The 17,301-nt window shown below is 40.8% G+C and overlaps 1 pseudogene; it reads left to right on the forward strand.

Annotated features, from left to right (window-relative positions):
* Positions 1-4,405: 4,405 nt before the first annotated feature.
* Positions 4,406-5,152, forward strand: LOC134384845 (small ribosomal subunit protein eS6-like; annotated as a pseudogene).
* The last annotated feature ends 12,149 nt before the right edge of the window (positions 5,153-17,301 follow it).

Raw genomic sequence — 17,301 nt, forward strand, 5'->3', positions numbered from 1 at the left:
GGCACAATGTTTACTCAATAATATTTATATCTTCCTAGCAGTTTGAACTTTGATCTTTTGGTTACAGTCTGATATAAAAATATTTTATGTACATAATTATCCAGAAGGTAATAAATGAATATTAATAAAACTGAAATGTTTACAAAAGGCAACTACTAAATAATACAAATGTAATGTTTTATTGTCTTAATTCATTCTTCAGCTTTAAAAAAATTAATAATTATGAAAGAAAAATAAATTTCAATTTTAAAGATATTCAAACTCAGTAAAATGTTTCAAGAATGAGCTAAAATTTGTACTTATCGACAATAATATTACACCTTGTAGTTCATTCTGTTTCACTATTTTTCAGTTTTAAGCACAAACACTTCAAAATGTCCATAGAGTGACAGAATGGAAGTAACTTAAGTTCTCTTTCTTTGACTTATACAATTGCTATACTATCCTAGTTAATTTTGAATCTACTTTTAAAAGACAGGAACATGTAGTTTCACAGGGTTTAAAATGTAAACTGCAACAGAAGTAAGCTCAGATGATTCCAAACAAGACTTTTATTAATATTTTAAAATTCTCTACAGACAATGCAACCTTTCGTTCTGCACCTAAGGTGAACTGCTCCCATGACCCTTGCCCTTGGTACCCCTCTGCTTCGTATATTTTAACACAGTTTGACACTCTATAGCTGCCCATGTGAATCTACTAGTGGCTTGGGGACCAAGTCCCTTCCATTAGTCTGGCTTTACCCAGGCCTTAGTCTTATAGTTCCTCTGTGTCTACATCCCTGACTTTATTCACACTTACTTTAGATTGGAACAGAAAAATCAGCTTTGACAATTTTGCAAGGTGCATGATTTTACAGCCATTCAGAAAGAACTTCTCTTTAATAAAGCTATTTTTTCCTTCTGCTTTCAGATGGGCCAGCTAAAATAGAAGTTTGTTTCTATTAAAACATTATGGAAAGCTCCAAGAAGCAGCCAACATATCCAAAAAAAACCTGGTATTTTTTTACAAAGTGCTCTAAATTTCCAGACTTAGTGAGCCCCATGAAACAATGGGAAACAATTTAACCAGTTGTTTTGCTACCTTCTAAAAGGGTTGCCATCTTCCCCCTGTAGGAAGAGGGGGTGCTAGCAAACTCAATTCAGCCAATTCCACACTGTAGGGCCTGTTACTTTATATACCCGACGAGTATTTATCAGGACACCAAATGGAAAAGAAATACATTCAGAGGAATTTTGATAATAGCTGAGACATGGAGAACACCAGTGGAGAACCATGGTACAGACAAGGACAAGTAGGCAGGACTAGACCAAGAAAAGTCAGGAAGGCTAATCATTTAGCCCCTCTTCAAACCAATACTCTTTAGATATTTGTTCAAAATTTATTAAGTGGGAGAGGAATATTTTAAATTTCCATTTCAGATTACTATCTAGTTTGATGGGAGTACAACTAAATTATATTTTAGCCAGTTATATAAAAATGCTCTTATAGAGACCTGCATTAACTGACACCACAGTCAATGCAGTCTATTGATATTTTACCGCCTACCTATTAATTGGTGCCCTGGGCATCTACCCAGCTGGCACACTCCTTAATCCAGATTTTGATCAGGATAAAGGAAAAAATAATTAGGAGTCCAGGGTGAGACAGCATGATAAAGCCTGGTAGACTATGGGCTATTGCTTTGTTTTTTTATTTCTGTTCTTTCTCATTTCCTTTTTGTTACTGCTTTAACTGTTATGCACTTTGTGTGTGTGTGTGTGTTTGTGTGTGTGACTATATCTTTATGTACCAAAGCAGCTAGTTTACATGAGCACTGCTAACCATAATGGAAAATTCTGTGACCTAATGTTAGGGTTTTTTTGTTTGTTTTTTTTAATCCTTTTCAAGCTCTTTTACATGCATGCTACAGTAATTCAGTGTTTGGTACCCCCAGAATTAATCTGATATGCTCCCACAGTCAGTTCCCATATCTAAGCCAATTTGTGTACCCATAGCCCCTTGAGTGAAAGGGAGATTGGGCCATTGTGAAGAACACTACAAAATGGCAACAAAAAGGTACTGTAAATCTTCCTACAAGCTTTACATAAAGAATCTACATTCATTTATTAGACTGCCTGTGCATAAGAAAAAGGGAAAACTCCATACTTTCATGGAATTATGAGAAACTGGCAATGGACACTGACTGTAGTAGGTTGAATAATGTCTCCCCAAATTCATACTCACCTGGAGCCTCAGAGTGTGACCTATTTGGAAACAGGGCCTTTGCAGATGTAATTATAAGGTAAAGATGAGATCATACTGGATTGGGGTGGGACTCAAATCCAATGAAAATATCCTTATAAGAGACAGAAGCTAAGGGAGGAAAGCCACGTGAAGATGGAAGCAGAGACTGGAGTAACACAGCCATAAGCCAAGGAATGCCAGGAGCAGCCAGAAGCTGCAAGAGGTGGGGAGGATCCCACAGCCTTCGTGAGGAGAGTAGCCCCATCAACACATTCATTTTGTACTGCTGGCCTCCAAAACTATGAGAGAGTACATTTCTGTTGTTTAAAGCCACCAAGTTTGTGGTTAATTTCTTACAGCAGTCCTAGGAAATTAATATAAGCTTTAACTTGATGCTCATCCCTGAGGACCCAAAAACCCACCAGGCGACTTATAGAGGTCAGGTAATAAATGACATTTATGCCCAAGTCCATCCCACAGGGAGTTCAATAGATCCAAGGACTTATATGGTTATTTCCCAAGTTCCCGAATGTATAACTGGAATAGACATGCTAGGCAACTGACAGAATTGCAATATTGACTTCCCAGCCCATGGAGGAGTGGCTACTATGGTAGGAACAACTAAGTAGAGCATCTTGCAGCATCCTCTCCTGATCAGAATAGTAAATGAAAACTTATACTAGAGTGCACATGGGCCAGTGTGGCATTACCGTATTGCTTAGATGTTCCTCCTAGGGTATCTCAATAAGAAAAAAAAAAAAACACACACTATAAGTTACATTTAGAGATTCCTGGCATTTAGATTTTTGGCTATACCTTGAAGTCCCAAAGAAATAAAGATGTTTCTGGCCCAACAACTACTGAAATGGTTTTATTTTACAGTTCTGCATGGTTGGCATACATCAGAAATGACTTTGTATATAACCTATGCCTTTACTGGCTAAATGAGCACGGAGAGCATCAGCTCACTAAATGTTCAGTAGCATTTACGTATTTTACAAAATGTTGTAACTTCTACTTCTAACAGGTTAGCTTGATATCTAGATTACACAGTAGTCAAGCTCCATTTTAAAAGTGTATACATTAAAGTTTTTGGTAAATTAAATTACATTTAAAATATCTGTTGAATCCAACTCGTTCTAGGAATATCAAAGAACACTATGCTTACATTTTTTAAAGGTTTTATATTGTAAGTCATATTAGGGTAAGGAAAATCTGTACTGGCTTTTCTATTTTCATTTCCACAGTAGGGCTTGAGTCACTGTGTTCCAGCCTCGGTGAATTGGTGATAAGAGGAAAGGGTACAAAAAGGTTATCAGGAACCAGGGTTATCTGGCATACTTGCTCCACTCCCCCCTTGCACCTCTCAGGGGTTGCTCCTGCCTGAGCACTCTTCCTTTTTCCATCTTTTTTTTTTTTCCCAGCATGCTGTTGGAAGGGGAGTTCAGAAGACATTTGGCTGACAGGTATTTGGAAAAGACAAACCTAAATGACTGTGGTGACCAGGTGCTTAGTGGCAGCCACAGCTGCAGATATGGCAAGAAATGAGGCCAAGCAGGAGAATCTCTATCACAACAGTGGAAGGAGTGGGCACTATGTGCCTGGCATTCAGTGTCAGGACAATCCAGCCAGGATAACAGGTGGTACTGCAGGAGGTGGGTGGAGTACACAGCAGGGATTTTTGGGAACAGGAGGTCCATGGAGATCCAGACATGCAGACAGCTCTCAGCATCAAGTTGTCTGGCAGCTCAAAGAGCAGGCGCTTTGCGCGGGCTGCATGGAGTAGTTGGGTACTCAGCATGGCTGAGGCTTGTCTGAGAGGACCTTCCCTGTCATTGTCCATCCCGATCTATGAGAAGCTGTAGGTGCCCCCAACTGATCAGTAGGAAAATGAAACTCCAGCAAGTTGGTCCAGCAAGTCAAAGATCAGCAAGTAGGCAGAGTCATAATAATTAAGAAGTTTTGGGATGAGGGTTCTTTTTTCTCCTTTGGCCTTTGTAGACTGTCCAGGTGTCAGCAGGAAGACCAGCCATCCACTTTAGCCATGGCAGTGAGGTGGTCTGGGCAGTCTAAAGATCAGCAGGTGTATCGCAAGAACTGAAAACACCTATGTGACTTGGACTAAGCGGGAGTCGGGCCTCTTTTTTGTGGCGCCTTGGAGGTGATCAGCTGCTTGAAGATGAAGCTGAGTATCTCCATCTCAGCCACTGGCTGCCAGAAACTCATTGAAGTGGACGACGAACACAAACTTTGTCTTTTTATGAGAAGTGTGTGGCCACAGAGGTTGCTGCTGATGCTCTGGGTGAACAATGGAAGGGTTATGTGGTCCGAATCAGTGGTGGGAACGACAGACAAGGTTTCCGCATGAAGCAGGGTGTCTTGTCCCATGGCCGTGTCTGCCTGCTACTAAGTAAGGGCCTTTCTTGTTATAGACCAAGGAGAACTGGAGAAAGGAAGCGCAAATCTTTTGGGGGTTGCATTGTGGATGCCAATCTGAGCGTTCTCCACTTGGTTATTGTAAAAAAAAAGGAGAGAAGGATATTCCTGGACTGACTGATACCACGTGCCTCATTGCCTGGTGCCCAAAAGAACTAGCAGAATTTGCAAACTTTTCAGTCTCTCTAAAGAAGATGATGTCTGCAAATATGTTGTAAGAAAGCCCTCAAACAAAAGTAAGAAACCTAGGACCAAAACACCCAAGATGCAGGGTCTTGTTACTCCACGTGTCCTGCAACACAAATACCGGCATATTGCTCTGAAGAAACAGCATGCTAAGAAAAATAAGGAAGAGGCTGCAGAATATGCTAAACTTTTGGCCAAGAGAATGAAGGAGGCCAAGGAAAAATGCCAGGAAAAGATTGCCAAGAGACATAGGCCATCCTCTCTGAGAGCTTCTACTTCTAAATCTGAGTCCAGTCAAAAATAAGATTTTTAAAGAGTAACAAATAAATAAGATCAGACCTCAAGAAAAAAGAAAAAGAGATCAGCAAGTATGAAGATTGGCCTGCAAAGACTTATCAGAGGGTTTTTTTTGTTTGTTTTTTGGGTTCTTTTTAGGAATCAGCTATAAGGAGGCTAATGCCTGGACAAGGGAAGCAACTCAGGCATCTTTGGAGAGAGGCAGAGAAAGTGGAGAAAAGACTTACCTGACTGTTGTTCTGGATGAAATAGAACTATGACTATATATGGTACTCCCAGACTGCTGAAGTCTGGGACATTTGAATAATATGGCTATGCTGTGAATGTTACCCAGACAGAATATTGCTCACAATTAGTTGACAGGTACGGAACTAGGGTATTGAGGGTCTAAGGTATAATGTCCCGACAGGTCCCATGGGACCAAAGATAATAGAGTGTGTAACATCTGCATCTTAGAGTTTTAAGAATGCTGTAACTTGGGGGTGTGTAAAGTCCTAAGTCAAGCAGAGAGACAGGTGGAGGGAGAGGCAAGTTTGAAAACCGGAGAAGAATATCTGGTAATCAAAGCGAGGAGGCAAACCTGAGTCTGATATCAGGTCCCGAGTATAAAGCTGTGGTGCTCAGGGAGTACATGCTGTATAGAAATGGATGGTGTGTGCAGAAGAAGGCAGGCTGGACAAATATCTGAATCAGGGCCATGGCCAGGGCTGATTTTTCTGAGTTGCGTAAGGTGTGGTGTGTGGTCAGGCCACTATAGTTAGAGGGACACAGGCAGACAGAGTGACAGAATGGAACAAACAGCAGAGTCAGTTTAGTGCTGAGTGTTTTCATCTGGTTAAAGACTAATTTCCTAGTTCCAAAGATGGAATTGAGAGCATGTTTTTTTTCCTCTAGCCAAGTGCTCCTTTACAGGCAGATTAAAGACATCAGTCATAGGTAAATACAAAAGCAGGTTTACTGCTACCTCCCTTAGTCTCCAGATCTGGTGGGCAAGTAAGAGGAAAGGAAAAGTTTACAGCTCTTGTGACTCCCAGCAGGGTGCAGGGCAAGCTCATGACAGATAGGGGATTTGCCATCCCGGCTCCCGTAAGCCCCTGGATAGCCTGGGTCCACCTCATCTAGACAGAGAAGGGCAACGGTGAGTCAGCAGGTGATAATGGGTTTAACAGTAACAGCCCAGATGGAGTTCACGTTCTGTTACCTCATGCTTCCAAAATGAAAACCAAAGATCGTCTCTTCTATGGGACTAGCCAAGTAATTTGTCATTCAAATTAGACACTTGAGAGAATGAAAGGGGGCACTATTAGTTATGTTGGCAAAACAAGTGTGAAATTGGACATCTCTAGACAATTGAGACCTACTGCCATCCAACTCATACACAGTAACCCGATCTTTTCAATTTTATTATAAAAAGCTAGTCATGCTCTTAAATTCAAACATAGCATTTGTCTCTAAAGTGGGATTGCAGATAAACTACAAGATACCCTATTAAATTTGAAGTGTAGATAAATACTTTTTTAGTGTATGTCCTAAATATTTTATGAGACATACTAAAAATTTATCATTGTTTATTTGAAATTAAAATTTAACTGGGCATCCTGTATCTTTATTTGCTACTGGCACCCCTAGTCTAAAGTCAAATTGCTGTATTATATCCTAATTGCATCATCCTGTTTATGATGTAAAGCTTTTAGTCTTCAGCTGATTTAGGACATAATCTGGTTGCCAAAAGGAAAAAAGTGGAGGGGACTGTCCCAATTCAGCTAGTCAACCGAGCTACTGAAATCAGCTTTCTTAAATTTCCCTGTACTAGGCATAGGCCAGGAATAGGCCCAGTACCTTGGGTGAGCTGAGCCAGCAGGTAGGAATCCTCTGCTGTGGGACAAGGAACTAAGTAGATAAGCAACTTCTCCTCGCTTGACATTCCCCTTTGCTTGATCTCCTATGCCAGTGGTTCTCACCCCTGGCTGCACATTAGAATCACCTGGGGAGCTCTTAAAACCCACTCATGTTTGGGTCCCTTTCCAGATCAGTTACATTGGGATCTTTAGGGGTGGGCTCTGGCATACATGGGTTTCAAAAGCTCCCCAGGTGATTTTAATGTTCTAATGAGCACCATTGTCCTATGCCCTCACTCTGATACCAGTGGCCTCAGTTCTGCTTGTTTGATTTCTCTCCTTCAAATACTCTTCCTATGGTAACAGCCATTTTATAGTTCAGAAAACAGGACAAGAGCACATGTTCCATGTCAGAAAAGTGGCATAGATGGGATTCACTGAAGGGTTCCCCGTCCTTCCAGACCTTTTCTCATGCTGACTCCTGGCTCTATCTTAGCCTCCCTCCTCTCCAGCCTCTCTTCAGCTTTGGCATTCTCTGTCTCCTGCTCCTCTGCTCACACTCATCAATTCCCAGTTTGCAGCTGGTCACCTCCTCTCCTGCCCATGCAATGGCTGGCCTCTTTGGCTTGGACTGAGGACGCCCTCCAGAGAACTGTTTCTGCTGGCCATACTGATCTCACTAGCTGCTGTCCAGGGCTCCACCCTTCCCTGGCTTCTTGCCCCCAGGGGGCCAAGCCCCAGACATTTAGCCATAGAAAAAATCCAGATCTTGCCTTTCCAGGGCAGGGGTGGTGGACCGTTCAAGGGCGGTATATGTCAAGGTGCCAATTTCCTTCCAGCAAGCTGGAGAGGGCACTGCTGACAGGCAGCAGAAAGGAGGAAGTGAGTTTGTTTTCTAAATGGTAGCAAGAAGGGCTTGACGGTGGCACTCTGCCCACATGTCATTGAAAATGGACTCTCATGCTCCCTTTGGTATTCAACCCAATGAGCTCTGATGAGCTTTCCAGCTCCGAAGCAGGATATCCTAAGAGCTTTTGGATTATTTGTTCATTGAGTACCTACCATGTGCCAGATACTGTTCAAATATGCTGAGTGTACATGGCCGAGTAAAACAGAGATGGTCCCTGGAACCTGTGAATTTTACCATGTAGTTACAAATAATGAAAATAAGAATACAGAGAAAAACTGGAATGGAAGTACTTGAGCAGAATGAGGGTGAGAATGAAGTCCCTGAACATACAGTGCTTTTTAAATGTAGCGTTTCATTCAGCCAACAATGCACCCCCCTGGCCGTGAGGCCACACGAACTCTTTAATCAAACAATAGGCTAATGCAAATGGAACTATTTCTTAAACCCAGCTGTTTACACAGGGGCTGCAAAACTGTTCAGGGAGAACCGCCCACCACCCACCACTGTCTATCGAAGGGACCGTCCACAGTATTCGTCTCTCACCTCCGGCTCCTGGAACTTCACACGCTGCGTCTTCGTCTGTGCCCCGAGGCAGCTGGCTGCTCCTCTCCCCAGCTCTCCTCTTAGAACAATAATGATTTTTTGGAGGCATAATAAGGAGGGTTTGCACTGAATTATTAAACAATGGGCCTTGGAGGATATGTGTTCTTAGACCTCAGTAGCTCTAGGTCAGTGTTTTCTTGTAAGAAGGCAAAGTTATGCATAACACTGAAGCAAATTGTGCCTTCTTGTGTAGTATTTCACAAACTTTTAAAACCCTATGCCCTTTGATAAACTTGGACCCATTTCATGCCCTCCTTTCATTTTCTGACATTCAGAATAAATATCAGGGAACACAAAAGCATGAGAAGAAAGCACTGCTTTGTTTTTGCCAGGCTCCCAAGTCAGCCCTCTTGAGATTCTGGTGGGCCAGCAGTTATAATCCGTATCTATATAGTCTATACCTGGTGGGCGAGCTATAGTCATGAGCCTAAAATTTCATGCGATTCATTAAGTGATTCTGAAATTAACTCCCACCGCACCCCCTCCAGTTCCTGAGAATCATTGTTCTAAATGGTAATATTAGCATTTATCATGTTCACTCTGGGTAACTTTCCATTAGCATTTTCAGTTGTAAACATTTTTCTGTGCAAAAGCAAATATGAGATGTGACCAGTGAAATAACAAGGCAGACTTTAAACATAAAACAAGAATTTATGCAGTCAAATGAGCACTGTGCCTTTGAAATGGTCATGTTGGAGACTCAATGCATGTTTATAGGGCTAATGCCCCTGCTCAAAAAACAAAAACAAACAAACAAAAAACTGTGGGATGCTCATTTATTGTAGTACAGGGGAAAAAGCATGAGCTTTGGAGTCAGTGACCTGGCTGCTAATCAAGTTCTGTCACGTTTTAGCTGTTGCCACCTTGATCTAATTGTTTAACCTCTTTCTGAGCCTCAGTTTCCTCATTTATAAAATGAGGAAAAGGACAAGATAAAATGAAAGTCTCTGCACATATCAGGTAGTACAATAATTAGTTATTACTATCATAATTACCATGTGACATGTCCTTTTGAATTGCACTGAAAGATTTCTGAGAGTAATTTTTTTTAAATCCCTTTTTTAAAGTCAAATTACAATAAACGTGTATAATAAATGGCTGGCAATTCTAGTTTGGGTGGGGAAAAAAATTCATTGCTATAGTCATGTGCCTAAAATTTTATGCAATTCATTAACTGATTCTGAAGTTAACACCAGAAGGTGTTTGAAAAATGCTCCCAAATGACCATGTTCTCCTTGGAATTGTACAAGGGTTCACTGGGTGGCCATTTTGAAGTGGATTCAACTCCTTTGAATGTTTAAATGAGTTGCGTGGTGTTAAAGATATTCTCTTTGCTTTATAGTTACACCACATATATGGACCTCATAAAAAAGGCTTAATTATTACAAATGTGCCTTGTCACTTCCTTCATGTCCTGATATACTTTTTCCTTTTCAGAACAGTGGTGTGTAGTGACCAGAGATTTTTTTTTTTCCTTTTTAAATTTCCTCCCTTTGATTTCTGAACCTTTGTAATTGAGGCAGGAAAATTAGACCTAGTCCCTGCTACCAAAAGCTACTGTGATCATCGCACAATTTCAGAGGCTTTCAGGTTTCCATTTTCCTCATCTCACCCCAGATGCCTGGCATACGCGATAGCAGCAAAAACAAAGTCTGTTGCATTTTTGGAATGCTATTAATGCTTAAGCAGCCCAGGGATTGCGACAGCTAACATAGGGATCCCCACCCCCCATTTTTTTTTTTTTTCCATCCAGAGAGCAAAGAGCAATTTTTTGTTATCCAGAGAGCAAAGAGAACTTTGTTGGGAAGAGTCACCCAAATGCATTCTCATCCACTGATTTCTCTCTGCTTGCCACCCCACCACCATCCCTGTCACTGTTTCCCCACAGGGAATGTACTTTAGATGCTAGACAATATTACACAATAGAAATATAAATCCGGTGTTTGTCTAGAATCATTTAAATGGAACTGCTGAACGCTACCCTTCCTCCCATTAACAACATCAGAGGGGCAAAATCATGTTATTGTCTCTGAGTGGATTTTAAAATTGCTTCCCCCAGGGTCTCCTAGGGTTTTTAAGTATAAAGGTGTTCATCCAACTGAAAAAAAATTTTGTGTCTATAAGCAATTTAAGATTCAGCATGTCTGGCAAATCATATTTTTTTAAAGGATGAGAAAATGCGGCATGAAATGTGAATATGTATGCCGTGTAGGGGAACTTCTGAACCTTTCACTGTCATCTTGAAGCCTTTAAGATGGAAGCTCTTGAGGATGTTGGATTATAAAAGTCATTCTTTCATTTCTGGGATGTGAGGATATCTCTCTGAGTATAACAAATGTAAGATCACAAATAAAGGTGCTTTGAGGTCACTGGAAGAAAGACTCATCTTCAACACAGACAATTCTACCTCTCTAATAAAATTATATTGAGCCTCTTTTAATTAAAAGTTCCTATCTGCCCTACCCCTTCCCTAGGGCTGATGGGATTCATCCCCTATAGTCAGTGTGGTTGGCAGCAACAGGGCTGAGTGGATTTGGCTAGTGTGGCCACGAGAATGGTTACAGGGGAATTGAGAGAATAAGTAAACATATCGAGGATAATGGAAGCCAGGTCTCTCACTGTTGGAGAGATCTATATTTGAGGTATAAATATAGAATGGAGAAAGGTGAGAATGAACCCTATGGTGCTGGATTAGAATTGAAGGTATTGTTACCGGGTGCAGGTCCTGCTGCCTGCCCCCTTTCAAAAACAAACCACTCAAAAGTCGAATGTTGGTGAAAATGGACAGCTTGTATTCAGGAATACCAGTGACCTGAGGAGAGATATCAGGCTAACACATCTCTCCGATAGAGCTGAAGGGATGGAATGTAGAAAATGAAAAGCAGAGGGAGAGGGACATGAGCAGTGAGGACTTCATGCAAGGAGCCCGGTACAAAGTCTCACCAAGGCTCCATCTGGTTTCTGCTCCCGTCCTTGCATTACCTCATGATCCTGCTGGAGGGGTGGAATCAGCATAGCTTTACTGATGTCTTCCTTGGTTTCCCAGGGTCTGCAAGTCTGCAGCTTCAGGCTGGCCAGAAAACAATTTTATATTTATGTAAATAATGTCATCTTGCCCCATAACCAAGGTTGAAGATATCAGATAACCATGCAAAAAGAGGGAACTCAGAGAAATGTATGTCAAGAAAAAAACTGTCTTTTAAAAATCTTTTATAGCCCATGTGGTTTTAGGTCCTAACATGGTTTCAGTCCTGCTCACTCCAACAGTATCAGTGTGAACTCTTGGTTTTTAAAGTAAATAGATAAATAAGTTAACATAGATTTATGTATATTATGTGTATGTGTACGTACACATATACACACATACATACATATGAGGGTACTTCAAAAAGTTTGCAGAAAAATAGAATTAAAAGATAATATAAATCTTTCCACAAACTTTTTGAAGACTTCTCATATATCTATCATTTATCTGTCTATCTGTTTAATTTCTTAGCTCTATCTGCACAGAGTACCTGGAAGTAAAGATGCCCAAGTAGCAATGAGCATACCTAGCATCCACATTTTAGCTTCTAAATGCCATTCTCCATTAAAAGGAAGTAGAGCTCTTTCAAGAAATGGCTGATTCCAGAATGTTGTAGGCTTAAAACTGACCCACTGAAAGATACCCACATCCTAATCCCTGGAACCTGTAAATGTTACCTTATTTGGAAAAAAAAGTCTCTGCAGATGTGATTAAATTAAGGATTTTAAAAAGAAGAGATTACACTGGATTATCTGGGTGGGCCCTAACTGCCATTGCAAGTGTTCTTATAAGAGAGAGACAGAGGGAGAATACAGACAGATGAGGAGGAGGCAGTGTGACCACAAAGGCAGAGACTGGAGTGATTCAGCCACAAGTCAAAGAATGCCAGCAGTTAGAAGAACTGGAGAAGCAAGGAACAGATTCTCCCCTAGAACCTCTGGACAGAATATGGTCCTGCTGACACCTAAATTTCAGCCCAGTGATACTGATTTCAGACTACTGGCCTCCAAACTTGTGAGAGAATACATTTCTGTTGTTCTAAACCACCAAATCTAATGTGTTACAGCAGCCACAGGAAGCTAATACCCAGGCCTGGGGCAGGGAATATACAAGATGAGCCTGGAGCATCTTATTGTGCCTGAAAGGTAATGCCCAGGAACGATAAGGACAGATCAAAAGGACACAGAAACCAGCTTGAAGGGACTTCAATGGGCCAAATTGAGGGCAATTAAGAATCAAAATAAATATTAAGAATAACATATTATAGCCCACTTTAAATAAAATAGGAATCTGTGAATCCAAAGTGATGTGGAAAACCACATTTAAAAAAAAGAGAAAATTCTACCTCATAGTATAATGCCAACTGATAAGCATAGAAAGAATGATGGACTTAGAAAATCATCATTTGGCAACCATTATAATGAAAATTAATTTAGGGAAGAATCATCAATGGGCTCAGAAACTGGTGGATGAAAGTTTGATGAGAAACAGGATATTTACATTATCTCATAGTATCCTCCAATAAAATACTTATTAATTCCTCATTAGTAAGTACAAAATTCTTACTAATTACCTTTACTGTAGAGAATCTTGACAGACATTAGCTTAACTAAGAGACCAAATTTAACAGCATAAATAATGGAACAAATAGACATTGTGTACCCCTTATGTGACACACTGAGAAGAACAAAGCATTACTCTGCTATTCCTGCCCAAAGTGCATAACCTAAAGCTAATCACGAGGAAACATCAGACAAACCCAAATTGAGAATATTCTACAGAATAACTGGTTGTACTCTTTGAAAATGTCAGAGATGTGCATGACAAGGAAACTGAGGAACTGTTGCAAATTAAAGGAGACCAAAGAGACATAACAACTAAATGCAGTGTATGATCTTGAATTGGATTCTGGACCTATAAAGGATATTATTGGGATGGGTGGTAAAATGTGAATGTTGTTTGTGAATTAGATGGCAACATCATATCAATGTTTATACTGTAGTTACCTAGGAGAATGCCTTTGTTTTTAGGAAATGCATACTAAAGTATTGAGATACTAGGACATGATGTTTGCGACTTCCTCTCAAGTTGTTCAGAAAAATCATGTATAAAAATACGCAGAGAGAAATGAAAGACAAATATGGTAAAATGTTAACAATTAGGGAATCTGGGTGAAGGGCATATGGGAGTTCTTTGTAGGCTTGCAATATTTTTGTAAGTTCGAAATTATTTCTAAACAAAGCATTTAAAAAAAAGTCATTATTTTACTGCAGTATCATATTATTTCCATTCAAAGAGTACTTACGAATACCTACAGCATTATTCACAAAAGTGAAAGGGCATTAGATGGAAAGCTAGGATTCCTGCCTGCTCTCTGAGTCATACCTTGGCCAGGTAACTTAATCTCTCAGAACCTCAGTCTCCTTTGTAGTATCATTCTCTGCTTTTCTATACCTAAGGCAGTTGATTTCAGTAGTTGGTTTACTTCAGATTTAAAAGAAATCAGCAATGGCACAGTTAAAAATCATTGCTGTAGAATGGGGAATGACTGCTACTGGACACTAAATGCCATTTCTTTACGCAGGGCAAAAGCGTTCTAAAATCGGATTGTGGTGATGGCTGAACAAGCCCATGAAAACAGTGACTAACAGTGAATTGTACGCGTTAGATGGGTGAGTTATATGGTGGGTGAATTATATCTCAATAAAGCAGTTAAAATATTTGCTGTTGCTTTGCTCACTCCACACCCAACCGTGATTCTTGATGGTTAGAGTAAGAGAGCCTGTGACACAAAGGTGACGGTTTAACAGCTGGATGAGTGGGGGAGACATTGTCCTTCTAGAGACAGGTGAGAAACAAAGAACACACGATAAGGGAAACTTACAGAACAGCTGGAGGAAGGAGGATGAGGGACACTTTAAGTGCCCGCCCTCCAGCCTCTGTCATCATCCTCTGTCCTCTCTCTGGACATGGTTCCTGGGTGACCTTGTCATTTTCTGTGACTTCAAGTCTCTCCCATAGGCTGGTAAACTCCCTGTTGATTTAAGATTAGATTTTGCTGCAAGTGAGAGAAAACTAAAACGCTGGTGGTTTAAAAGCTTAAACAAAAACGAAGCTTTGAATTTTTTTTCTTTCTCACATAAAAGTCTGGGTAAATAGTCAGCACCTCCGTGAGGTCAGAGACTTGGTCTCTGAGCCTCCATTTACAACCTCACAGACTGTGCGCCGTGCAGCTCCAGGAAGTGTTATTCACATATACAGCATGAATGGTCCCTCCTGGAGTTGTACAAAGTGATGGCCCTACCCAGGACCCTCCTCTCTTGTTCTTCTTTAAGTAGTCTCAACATATTGCCCAAAATGGCAGCATGTATCTTCCAGGCAGGAAAATGGAGAAGGGGACAGATGCAAAAGAAGGGGTGCAGGGTACACATGAGATGAATCTTAAATAAGGTTTTTGGAACTTCCCACATGATGTGCCCGCTTACATTTCATTGTCTATCTAGACCACATGTCTCAGTCATTTGACCAGAGTCAGAGGCAAGTGAAGCTGAGAAATGTCGTTTTTATTCCAGGTGGCCATGTACCCAGCCAAAAAAGGGGGCGGGAGGGGGAGATTTCAATTACCATAGAATAAGAAGCAATAATGAGGGACAATTAGCAGTCTCAGTCACTCTAATCCAGACTTCTAGTCTAGATCCATACATCCAATTGTCTCCTGGACATCGCTACACAGATGATTCACAGGCAGTGAAACTGAACCTGTCCTACGTGGAGAGCATCGTGTTTACCCACTGCACTTCCGCCCCAGACCTGCTCCTTCTGTGATCGCCGTCCCAGTGAATGGCAATGTCATCTACCTCCTTAGATGGGAATCGTCGTCGTAGGCTCTTCCATTCACTCCTTTACTGCCTGCCTTTGCCCCTGCCCTGCTAATCCCACCTCCTAAATGGCTCTCAGGTCCATCTCCTCCTCCCTATTCCCGTTACTTTAACTCAAACTCTCATTTTTTTTTTTTTTTTTTTCTGGTCTGGGCCTCAAACTGGACCACTTACCTTCAGGCTGCATAACCTACAATCTATTCCGCAACCGGCACTGAGTGCTCTTTGTCAACATAAACCTAGTTCTGCCCTACTCCTCCTTAGAACTCTCCAGTGGTTTCCTCATACCTTTAGTGATAAATTTTGCTTTCTTTAAGCATAGTCCTCAAGCCTCTTCATGATCTGGCCTCTGCCTGCCTCTCCTGCCCCTGTGCTCCTACTCCCCCATGTACAGCCTTTGCTCTAGTGGCGCTGAACTGTCTGTAGTTCCCTGAACAGTCAGCAGTTGACCCCACTCTGCCTCTGCACACACTGCCGACTCGGTCTGAAATGACTTCCCATTTCGTCTAACTCCGACTTCTTCTAATTTCAGCCCAAGCACTGCCTCTCCAAGGAAGTTTTCCTGGGTTCCCCAATCTGATTTAGACGTTCTTCCTCTTACTTCCCTAACACACCATCCATAATTATCTCAGTACTCATTTATTTCTGTATTTTTCCCACTAGACTACAGCTCTTTAAGGGCGGGGAACTTGTGTTTTTTGCTTTTGCATCCCTAGTTTCTGGCGCATAAATATTGAGTGAATAAATATGCCAGGCTCAATCCTACACATGGTTACATGCGGTAGTTAATTCTCATAAAGTCCCCATGAAATATATTCATTTTACAAACGGGGAAACAGGCTTAGGAGAATTGCATGACACATCAAAGAGCACAGAGTTAGGGAGTAGAACAAATGGAAATTAAATCCAATGTTCTTGCCTCCTTCTGTGTTCCTAGTTAGACAAATAGTATTTATGATTATTTTGAATTAAGATATGGATGCACGACTTTGGAGTTGGTTAACCTCCATCCTGAGTCCATTTTCAAAAGTGTATTTTTTTTCTCTTTCTCCTAATTCCAGACTCTTTGGACATAATTTTAGGGTATTTACAAAAGATAGAGTCTAGAGACATTGTTTCTTTGCCTTGTCCTTGGAAAATATTTTCATTAATCCCTATCAATGGAGTCTGTTTCTTTACCATCTACTCCTTCAATGAATATTTATTAAACACCAACTCTGTTACCGTCACCATAATTTACACATAAACATGTGGAAACAAAGACATTTTAGCCATTATCAAAATCTTTTCATCTTTCTGTTAGAGTCAAGGAGATTCAGCCTTGTCTCAGGATACAGCTACAAATGAAGAACAAGCAGCAGAGCTGTAGGTGCACGTTCAAGGTTATACATTATTATCGGTCCTGCTTAAGCAAGGCGTGTATAAGCTCTGTATTGGAAACAGGTTTCAGGAACAATAAACAATGTGCTTCCTTATCTCAGATGCACCAAGGCGGTTCAGCAAGTTGTTTACCACTCAGGTATTCCTTATTCAGCAGTTTTCATGCAATAATGATACGTTTAAATTCCCTAATGCTCTACCCTCCCAAAAGGTAATAATCCGAAAGGTAATAGGAAATCGAAACTGTGTGCTGCTTAAATGAATTAATTCGTGTGGAGAACAAAGCCATTTTTATAAATTACTGCAAAGTCCATTTGACTAGAAGCCAGAACATTTTACACAAGCAGCAGAATCCATCTCCTGAAATTGATTCAGGTTTTCTCTGATACGAGGAGCAGAAAAAGGAAAAGAAAAGCACGTGATTGTAATTGCAGTTGGAGGCAGTCCCAGTTACAAGAGCAGTTCTTTAAAGTTATTCTTTTGGAACAGTAAAGTTTGGTAGGAACAAAGAGAAGTGGGGAA

This window comes from Cynocephalus volans, chromosome 8 (genome assembly GCF_027409185.1).
Source record: "Cynocephalus volans isolate mCynVol1 chromosome 8, mCynVol1.pri, whole genome shotgun sequence".
Classification (NCBI taxonomy): Eukaryota; Metazoa; Chordata; class Mammalia; order Dermoptera; family Cynocephalidae; genus Cynocephalus; species Cynocephalus volans.